Here is an 11,550-nt window from a genome sequence, read left to right as displayed (position 1 = left end):
GAGAACACCTCTGTTGGATATTCAAGGCTGAGCTCTTAGAAGCCGTCCACACCTCACATCCGTCCTCACAGGCTCCTCTGGGGGGTTTGAACGTCGAGCATTTAAGCTAATAGTTGAGTGTTTAACCATGTGTGCCACCCGGGACTCTAATTTTAACCTTACTAGTTGTTTTTCTTCCAGGAAAAAAAAATTTGTTATGTTATTTCAGTAAATGATTTACCCACCTGAGGAAACTTCCTTAAAGGACAGTGTTCCCTCTGACATTTATTGAAATATTTCTGTCAGTGGCATGATAAAAATTTTAGACAACAAAATGGTCATGTAATACAATAGATAAACAGATGGGTGGATAAATAGATAAACAGATAATACTATATCCCTGGAAATATCATTTGACACACTTCTCATGCATGTGTTTGGAAGGTTAAAGGTACACACACGACTGGTTTTCTGTCCCTTGAGAAATGAGCTGTGTCGCTCTAACTTCACTTCTGGGCATTGACCATACAGATACAAGCTACCTATGGCGATGGCTTTTTTTTTTTTTTGTAGAATCCAAGAATGTCTTTATTTATGTGCAATTAAATGTCAAAATATTTTTCCCAAAAGGGCATGTCCTAAACCCTGCAAGTTTTCCAACTGTCTTGTTCTGTGCCCAATATTGAAAACTGATACTTCAAAGTCTCTCTCAAGGAGGAGCGATAGGGAATGGCAAAGGACACACTGACAAAGGAGATTAATCAGAACTGGCTTAGACAAGCCTTGTGGCAATTGGACAATTAAAACAGACTTTCAAGGGGGGAAAAAAGAAGAACGAACTGGGGAGGAGGGTAGAGAAAGTAGTGCAACAATGAATGAATGAAAAACCCCAAATCTCTGTAAATGTTCATTAAAATTAATAAAATTTAATAAAAAAAAAGAAAACTGATACTTCAGTAGATAATATGTTGATGAGCTTGACTAACAAGCAGATATTGTAAAGCAACAATAATAGAAGTAATTGGGCAAGAAAGTAGATGGCTTTGAATTCCTTTTTAAATACTATGGAGCTTTCCGTGCTACCCACACAAGGGTCCGTATGGCAGCGCTGTTCTGGTTCCCATGATAACTTAAAGGGGAAACGTCCACAATGCCCGGAGCCCTTGATGTCCTGCAGATGAAGGAGGGGGATGTCCTCAAATTCCTTGCAGCAGGAACGCATTTGGGTGGCACTAACCTTGACTTCCAGATGGAACAGTACATTTACAAAAGGAAAAGTGATGGCATCTACATCATAAACCTGAAGAGGACCTGGGAGAAGCTGCTCTTGGCCGCTCGCGCCATCGTTAACATTGGAAATCCAGCTGATGTCAGTGTCATATCCTCCAGAAATACTGGCCAGAGAGCTGTTCTGAAGTTAGCTGCTGCTACTGGGGCCACTTCTATTGCCAGGCGCTTCACTCCTGGAACCTTCACTTAACCAGATCCAGGCAGCCTTCCGGGAGCCTTGTCTTCTGGTGGTTACTGATCCCAGGGCTGACCACCAGCCTCTGACAGAAGCATCTTATGTTAACTTGCCCACCATTGCCCTGTGTAACACAGATTCTCCTCTGCATTATTACATTCCTATCCCGTGCAACAACAAGGGAGCTCACTACCTGGGTCTGATGTGGTGGATGCTGGCCCGGCAAGTCCTGCGCATGCGTGGCACAATCTCCTGGGAGTACCCGTGGGAGTTCATGCCCGATCTGTACTTCTACATAGATCAGGAAGAGATTGAAAAGGAAGAGCAGGCTGCCGCTGGAAAGGCTGTGACCAAGGAGGAGTTTCAGGGAAAATGGATGGCTCCTGCTCCTGAATTCACTGCCACTCAGCCTGAAGTGACAGACTGGTCCGAAGGCGTCCAGGTGCCCTCTGTGTTGATGCAACAGTTTCCTACTGAAGACTGGAGCGCTCAGCCTGCAACTGAAGACTGGTCTGCAGCCCCCACCGCTCAGGCCACTGAGTGGATCAGAACCACCACGGAATGGTCTTAAACTGTCTTTTAAAAGTGGAAATAAGGTTGACGGAAAATAAATAATATGTTTAAAACAAACTAATATGTTTAAAACAAACAAACAAACAAACGAAACACCACTATGGGCCCACAAAAGTGGTCATGTAGAAGGGGAATTCTTCCTAGTCTGTTTGTATGAAAAAAAAAAAATCCATACTGTTTCAACACCAGACTCAATACCTAGGCCTTTATTTTGCTTTCTATTTTTTCTTTTCATGGAATTAACCAAATTCTTAATAATCTCAAGGTATTAACTATTGAAAAAAATTGAATGAGTGGAGAACCCAGAAATTAACCCATTTTTCTATAGTCAACAAGGAAACAAAACCTATCAAATGGGGGGAAACCACCTCTTCAATAATGGTGCTGGCAAAACTGGACTGCTACCTGCAGAAAGCTGAGGCAGGATGCACACCTCTCACATACACAACAATCAACTCAAGGTGGATCAGAGACCTAGGGGGAAAGCCCCAGACCATAAAGATCAAAAGAGACAAACTGGGACCAGTGTTAGAAGGCCTATCCTATAGCATAAAGAGGCTGACAAATAATATAGCCAGAAATACACAACCAGAAGATAAAATTGATGAACGGGACTTCTTAAAGATTAAATCACTGCACGCATCAAAACTTTTTCCAGTAGGGTGAAAAAAACCCCTACTGACTGGGAAAAACATTTGGCAATGCCAGCTCAGAGAAGGATGAACAGCCACAGCTCAACACCAGTTCTCTCACGGCTTGAGACTGCAGGCCAGGAGGGGTGCCAATACCAGGCCCACACAGAGGCTCAGACTTCGATCACCAGAGTCATTCATGAGGACACTTGCAGCAGAGCCGAGCTGGCTGCTTCCCACCCCCTGGGGCTCTCTGTCTGTCCTTGGGGGCTCTCTGTCTGTCCTTGCAGAGACCCAGAGCAGAGACCAACCACTGGCTGCATGCTGAAGGAAGCAACCTGGTGGAGAAGTGGTAGTTTGCAAAGTTCTCAGCTTGGGAGTCCACTGTTTGGCTATGCTGCCCAGTGCCTGGGGACAGGTGACCACTGTGCTCCTTACAGCCCAGCCCTCAGGCACCCTGTGCCGTAGTTTCAGTCAAGCTGGACACCCCCAGGGATAACTCGTGACTTCTCTGAGCCTCTTTTCACATCATTAGCCAGAGTTTCATAAAGTCACAGGGATCCAATTAGGGATGTACCTGTGCATGGACGTATTTTATTCTAATGTCTTACAAATGTTTTGTTTGTACATAACCTTGCACTGTCAGCAATAATAAGCCTTAATGTATAAGCGAATATGTAGGTAGAGCCAATTAGGGATGTACCTGTGCATGGACGTATTTTATTCTAATGTCTTACAAATGTTTTGTTTGTACATAACCTTGCACTGTCAGCAATAATAAGCCTTAATGTATAAGTGAATATGTAGGTAGAGAGGCAAGACAAACAGGTATGGGTGCAAAGGACTTCACCAATGACTATGCATAGGTCTGGCAGATGATGTTTTTACATGCATATGTATTCACTCATTCATCCCCTCCTCACTGCTGTCAAGCTGCTTCCAACTCATAGCAACCCTCCCTACACTGGGTGTCTGAGGTCCCAACTGGAGGAAACTGCCAATCTTGGAGCTGCTGGTGAATGTGAACCACTGGAGACCACAAAGTCTTTGGGTTAGCAGTGCAACATGCTAAGGACTTTGCATCAGACTTCCACTCATACTGTTGTTAGGTGCTGCCAAGTTCAGTACAACTCATAGCAACCCTATGAATAACCAGCCTGAACCCTTCCCTGTCCTGTGCCATCCTCACAGACACACTAGAGCTCATTGTAGAAGTCCGCATGGCAATCCGTCTTGTAGAAGGTCTTCCTCTCCTTCACTGACCCTCCGTCTTTCCAAGCATGATGGAATAGCCTTGCCTAGTTACAAGTCCAAAGTATGAAAAAAGAAATTTTGCCGTCATAATGGTATATGTTCTAAATAAGTCTTTCTCCCATGGAGCAGCTGGTGGATTCAACCTGTGTGCTCCTGGGATTGCAGTGTGGGTATTGTAATGAATGTTATAAACCCAAATGTGTATGAATGCTTGAATGGAAAATCAATTTGTATAGTAAACTTTCACTCAAGTCACAATGAAAAAAGAAGAAATAAGGATGGGGTTGTGTTTAGTATTTTTTAAATTGTATATCAGTTTTGTTTTCCCTCAAGCTTATTTGAGTCTACAGAAGCATTATTGGCAAAACATCTAAGTGCTAGGATGCTAAACAAAAAGATTGATGGTTGTAATCCACTCAGCAGCTTTGCAGGAGAAAAACATAGATGACAGCTTGAAGTATCCTATGGGGCAGCTCTCTGTCCCAGAGAGTCACCATGAGTCAGGATTGACCCAATGGCATACAACAACATTTATTTTAATTCCTGTCTCCCCTGACCCCTGCTATCTCATATTCCAACGTCTTCCTTTTTTTCATTTTCCCCCTTTTAAAAAATTCATTTCAATGAAAGTTTACAGAGACTTTGGATTTCCATTCATTCATTCATTGTTGCACTTTTCTCCCCTCCCAACCCTCCACCCTAGAACACCACCCTCTTGGAAAAAAGAAAAATTCTTCCATTGTTTTACAATCCCTCCCTCCAGGTTCACTCCAATATGCAGCCTTCACTCTGGACTCCTGTCATGACAAAAATACCTAATCACATATTCCTTTTAAACAGTTCTCTCTCTCATCTGTTTCAATGCAGTATACATTATTGAACCCATCTTTCTCAGTCTTCCCCCAACCCCGAGGTCAGGCCTATTTTACAACAGTGACACCATGCAGTATTTGTCCTTTTGTGACTGAGATACTTCACTCAGCATAATGTCCTCCAGAGTCACCCATTTTAAATAATACTGCATCAGTTCCTTGTTTTTCATTGCAGCGCAATATTCTATTGTGTGAATATACCAGCACTTCTCTATCCATTCATTTGTTGATGGGCACTTAGGTTGTGTCCAAGTCCTTGCTATTGTGAACAAAGCTGCTATAAACATGGGTGTGCATATATCTGCTTGGATGTCAGTTATGGTCTCTTTGGGGTATATTGTCAGTAGTGGAATTGCTGGGTCAAGTGGTATCTCTGTTTGCAATGTTTTGAGAAAGCGCCATACCGCCTTCCACAGTGGTTGCATCATTTTACACTCCCAACAACAATGAATAAGGGTTCTAGTTTCTCCTCAACCTCGCCAGCATTTGTTGCTTGCTGTTCTGTTACATTTTGCTATTCTGACTGGGGTGAGATGATATCTCATAGTTGTTTTGATTTGCATCTCTCTTAGAGCTAGGGATTCTGAACGTCTTCTTTGGTGACGTGTCTGTCCACATCCTGTGCCCATTTTTCAATTGGATTATTTACCTTTATCTTGTTGTGGTGCTCAAGTATTGTATAAATTCTGGATATAAGTCCCTTATCTGATATGTCATTACCAAATACTTTTTTTTCAGTCTGTGGCTTCCCTTTCTTAGCCTGTTGGTAATCCCAAACTTGCTTCCTTCCCTTCATCACAGTTTACAGTTTAAGCTGAGGCTATACGTTTTAAGCTAAGGCTTTCACTCTTCAATTACCAAGCTTTTTTAAAAAAACAAAAACAACACATTTCTGGTAGCACCATGATAGATGGAGAAAAGGTTGAGCGTGGTGACAGTTACACTTGCTCAACTCCACAGTCAACACTCTTAGCACCAGCAGTCAGGAAATCAAAAGACAAATTGCACTGGGAAAACCTGCTCCACAGTACTGAAAAGCAACAATGTCAGTCTAGAGACTAAGGTGCACCTAATCCAGGCCATGGTTTTCACAATTACCTGCTATGCATTAGAGAACTGGACAATGACTAAGGATGACAGAATCAATGCCTTTCAGTTTTGGTGCTGAAGAAGAGTCTTGAACATGTCATAGACTGTCAAGAAAACAAATAGATCTGTCTTGGAGAGGGTGAAACCATGTTTCTCCTTGGAGGCTAGGATTTGGCTCTATCTCACTTACCTTGGGCACGTAGCCAGGAGAGACCAATCCTTGGAGAAGGACATAATGCTCAGTAGAGTGGAGGGACAGTGCAGGAGAGAAAGACCCTAGATGAGATGGATTGATTGATACAATAACTGGGGCAATGGGAGTTGGTGTGTTGGCATCAGTGAGACTGGCTCAGGACAGGGCAGGGTTCAGAGCAGCTGTACATAGGGTCATTATGGGTTGCAGGTGACTTGATGGGACATAACAACAACTAGTTCCAACTGCATCCTATGCATCTAAAAGTTGGACAAAGAAGAAATAAAACTGAAAAATGATGCCTTGAAGTGTGGTGTTGGTGAAGAATATTGACTGTTCCACAGACTGCCAAAAGAACAGACAAGTCTGTCTTGGAGGACGTGTAATCAGGCTGCTCCTTGGAGACAAGGTTGGTGAAACTTGGTCTCACACACTTTGGGCATGCTGTCAGGAGGGTCCAGTCACTGGAGAAAGACATCATGCTGGGAAGGTAGAGGATCAGAGAAAGAAATGAAGACCCTCAACAAGGTGGATTGAGTGACTGTAACAAAGGCTTGAGTGCAGCAGAGATGGTGAGGACCATGGCGGAGAGGGCAAGGTTCAGAGAGTCACTAGGGCTCCTCACAACAACCATAATCCACACTTCCATCTGTCTTGGCCCTAGGGCCTGGCCTGGGGAATCACACACCCACCACTGAGTGACTGCTGAGTCACCTTGAAAAGGGAAGAGACCAGGAAAGACAGACAGGGGACACTCACCCCCGCACCCTCAGGGAAAGCCAGCTCAAACTGGTTATCACTGGTTTGCCCTGCCACTCAGGTACAAAAACACAAGATCAGAGTCAGCACGGTCTTCAGGAACCAGCTTGGGCTCCATCATCAGCTCTTGGGTTCTTATATTTCAGTCTTCTGTGGCACAGTTGAGTGCTTGACTGCCAACACAAAGGTGGGAGGTTCAAGACCACTGGTGTCACTGGCATCTTGACACACCTTTCTCCCCAGGATCCTTTAAACAGACTTGAACCATCAACCTTTCAGTTAACAGTCAGAGTTTAACGATTTATACGTCCTTAAAAGACCTTTGAACAGTAGTATCCACTGCACACAAATTCATTCCAATTTACATTGACACTACAGATAAGCTAGAGCTGCCCCACAGAGTTGATAAGACTGTAATCTTCACAGGAGATTGTCACATGTTCCCCTGCAGAGCAGCTGATGGGTTCACACAGCCACTCTTTGGATTAGAACCCAGCACCCTACCATTTACCGCATCAGCTCCTTCTTTTCATCCTGTAGTTACATTGTTGTTGGGTGCCATCCAATCAGCTTCAGGTCCCAGGGACCCGATGGACAGCAGAGACCAACCTGACCCAGAACCATGCTCTCAAGCTCTGCCTCCCATCCTTACAGGGACTGTGCCAATCCGTCTCTTTACCTCCAGAATGAGGACCCTCTCTCCACTTTTCTCAGTATGATGCCTTTAACATGTCCAAAGCGTGTGAGATGACATTTCCTCATTCTTGCTTGGAAGGAGCACTCTGTCTTCACTTCTTCCAAAACAGACTTGTTTCTGTGGAGGTTTATGGTTTATTCACCATTCTTTGCCAATATTACAATCAAAGGCATTGAGTCTTCTTTGGTCTTCTTAATTCATAGCCCAACTTTCACATGTTTAAGAAGAAACTGAAAATACCATGACTTGGATCCAGTGCTCCTTGGGCCACAATGTGACATTCTTTCTCATTAACACTTTAAAAAGGTCCTTGACAGTAGATTTGTTTGATGCAATACATTATTTTATTTCTTGATAGGAGTTGAGTGAGGACCCAAGCAAAATGAAGTCTTTGACCACTTCAATATAGCTCCACATGCTTGTATCTTGAAAAAAAAATCTTTGTCATGTTTTTATCTTACCTGTTCCTCTTAACAATTTTGAAACTTTGTTGCCAGGAGCCCTGGAGTTGACTACAACTCATAGTCATCCTATGAAAATCAGATAGGAACCCTGTCATCCTGTGCCGTCTTCAATCGCCAACATTCTTGAGCCCGTTGTTACAGTCAGTACATCAATTCATCTTGTTGAAGGTCTATTTTTCTCTGAGCCTCTACTTTCCCCACCATGATGTCTTTTTCCAAGGACTGGTCCCTTCTGACAACATGTGAGATGGAGTTTTACCATCTTTGCCTCTAAGGAGCATCCTGGCGGGACTTGGTTTTTTTGTCAATCCATGGGAAGTTTCTCCAATATCACAAGTTGAAGATATCAAGTCTTCTTCTGTCATCCTTTTCATGGTTCAACTTTCTGATGCATAGGAATTAAATGAAAACACGATGGTTAGGATGAGGTTTACCTTAGTCTTTAAGAGATATTCTTGTTTTTTAGCCTTTTGGAGAGATCCTTGCATTCCCAATGCAACACGCTTTTTAATGTCTTGACTGCTGTTACCACGGGTGTTGATTGTGGAGCTTAGCAAAATGAAACCCTGGATTTTGGTTTTAAAAATCTTAGCATTCAAACTTTAGGACTGCAACTAAGGGGTGGAGAAATACACAAGAAGTCTGACTTCATTGTGAATAACTAAGTGGGGGGGGAGAATCCAAACCCCAAACTATAGCCAGTTACCGAGTCATTCACTCAACAACAAAAGACACTAACAGGTGCTCATAATGAAAGTGAGGGGACTATCATATTTTTCAATCACTGCTGGTTCAGTAAAGCAGGGCAGGTCTTTGTTTACAGCTAAAAAGAGGAGGTGGCACTTAAGGATAGGATCTGGTTACTAACAGCCACATGGCCCTAAAGTTTCCAGTATTGGTTCGAGACATTTACACATACTAACACTGAAGAATACCAGAAGAATGTCTATCTGTGTTTCATTGACTATGCAAAGGCATTTGACTGTGTAGATCATAACAAACTATGGCTGACTCTGAGAAGAATGGGAATCCCAGAACACTTGATCGTTCTAATGCGAAACCTATACTTGGACCAGGAGGCAGTTGTGAGAACAGAGCAAGGGAACACTGCATGGTTCAAAATTGGGAAGGGCGTACGCCAGGGATGCATCCTATCTCCATACCTTTTCAACCTATATGCAGAACAGATTATCTGGGAGGCTCGGCTCTATGAGGAGAAATGTGGGGTCAAGATTGGTGGACGATTTATCAACAACCTGCATTATGCAGATGACACAACCCTGCTTGCTGAAACTGAGGAGGACCTGAAGCACCTGCTGCAGAGTGTCAAGGACTGCTTGAGGCTCAATGTCAAGAAGACAAAGATTCTCACCACTGGACCAATTGGCAGCATCAGGATGGATGGTAAAGAGATTGAGATTGTACACAGCTTTAGTTTGCTTGGCTCCATAGTCAACAGTCTTGGCACCAGCAGCCAGGAAATTAAAAGGCACATTGCCATGGGAAAGTCTGCTGTTAGGGACCTCTCCAAAGTACTGAAGAGCAACGGTGTCTCTCTGGAGACTAAGGTGCGTCTGATACAGGCCATGGTCTTCGCAATCACTTGTTATGCATCAGAGAGTTGGACAATGACCAGGGAGGATAGAAGGAGAATTGATGCCTTTGAGCTGTGGTGCTGGAGAAGAGTATTGAGAATACCATGGACTGCTAGGAAAACAAACAGATTTGTCCTGGAAAGGGTTAAACCGGGTGGCTCCTTGAAGGCAAAGATTCTGAGGCTCCGTCTAACATACTTTGGACATGTTGTGAGGAGAGACCGGTCCTTGGAGAGGGACATCATGCTTGGGAGGGTGGAGGGACAGCGCAGGAGGGAAGGCCCTCTATGAGGTGGATTGATTCAGTGACTGGGATAATTGGGATGGGAGTGTCAGAGACAGTGCGATTGGCACAGGACAGAGCAGAGTTTAGGGCTGTTGGACATAGGGTTGCTGTGAGTCGCAAGCGACTCGGCGGCACATAACAACAGCAACAACAACACTGAAGAAGTTCTAGTATTATCCATCTGTCAGTATCAATATGCATAGTTCGATTCATGGAATCCTTTCTTATTAAATCAAAGTTTCCATTATTATCATGATTGACTGACAACACATCTGGTTAGTACACGCCATCTGGAGCCTTCCATGAAGATTCTGGATTGTGCTGTAGTTTGGTATGACTTTCTTAGAGAGAAGGCATTTCTGGGCTGGAATTAGCAATTCCGAGCAGCACACTGGGTTCTTTCCCAGGAAAAGGCCAGTGTGAGTTGATTTAGCAAAATGACTCATCCAGAATTCTCATCTTCTAAAGTGGAACAAGAGGCAGATATGGGCAGAGGGTATGTGACAAAGGTTTGGAGGATGGACGCACCTGCAGCAGGGCTCTATAGGACGGGATGTCACTGGGGCTTTGAGACATTGGGGCACTTGGACAAGATAGAGGTTTAGACCAAGAGTAACAGCATCTCAGTGGTCAGCTAAGAGCAAACCAGAAATATCTTCTTTGATTTGCCTTCTTCTCCCCACTTAAATAGCTAAAAGGAAGCTAAAAGTAAGAGTATTACTAAGTAAAGCTGACAGATAATTTTAACAAGACAGTTACATGCAAATGTTATCCTCCTTTCTCCCTGAAAAAATGACCCCTAAAATTTTAACTCTTTCCCTCTCTCATCGCCATCATGTTGGAACTGGCTCACAGCTGACCTTTCAGTGGATTTTCAGAGGCTATAAATCTCACAGGAGGAGTCTGCCTATCTTCCTCCTGCAGAGCAGCTGGTGGATTCAAATCACCTGCCTTTGTGCCTTTGTGTTGTCTGGGAAACTCCTTATCTGCTCGTCACTAGGGCCTGTGATGATGGATGTCAAAATGGCAGACTTGCAGGGCAGCTGGTATTTTCCATCATTTTGCCCTCTTAGCAGCATCTGAACTTCCTTCTGTGTTATGGGGCTCCCCGTTTTGTGAAGTATGGCTCTCTTTCCATCATGGAAGTAGAAAATAGAGTTTCTGATTTTTATGCTCCCAGACATTTTTCTGCTTGGACATGGGCACATGACCTGGGCTGCCTGTCCCTGTCCCAGAGTTGGAAGTGGAAACTCATGACTCAGAAAAGCATGACCACACAGAAGTTATTCCAGAATAAGACCCACTGTCCAGCAAGCACTTCTAATGGCTTTCCTTTACACGCCCCTACTACAGAGCCTGACTGCATCAAAGACATGTCTTTTCAAGTCCCTTCTGGCCAGGAAGAAGTCAACTTGGACTTCTGGGAAAATCCTTATCTTCTGGATGCTGGAGATACCACCTGCCCTCATTCACATCTTCCTTGAATACAAATGTTCTGACTGAAATGGCTGCAGCCACTTTGGAGAGATGAAGAGGCAGCTTTGAGAAGTAAAGTCAAAGAATGTTCCAGAGACCTGGAACATTCCTTGTCATTCTAGACAGCGGAAGAACTGCTTCCCCTCCCCCACCCCCGCCCCCACTTGTCCAATGTCCTAGACCGACCTTCCTTTCTTCCTTCCTTCCTTCCTTCCT

At 43.9% G+C, this 11,550-nt stretch overlaps 1 pseudogene; it reads left to right on the top strand.

Moving 5' to 3' along the window:
* Nucleotides 1-1,228: 1,228 nt before the first annotated feature.
* LOC102861099 lies at nucleotides 1,229-2,015 on the top strand (annotated as a pseudogene).
* Nucleotides 2,016-11,550: the final 9,535 nt, after the last annotated feature.

This window comes from Elephantulus edwardii, unplaced genomic scaffold (genome assembly GCF_000299155.1).
Source record: "Elephantulus edwardii isolate Elephantulus edwardi_28Jun2011 unplaced genomic scaffold, EleEdw1.0 scaffold00166, whole genome shotgun sequence".
Taxonomy (NCBI): Eukaryota; Metazoa; Chordata; class Mammalia; order Macroscelidea; family Macroscelididae; genus Elephantulus; species Elephantulus edwardii.
Note: the sequence above shows the minus strand (reverse complement) of the source record. Positions and strands in the feature narration are given on the sequence as shown.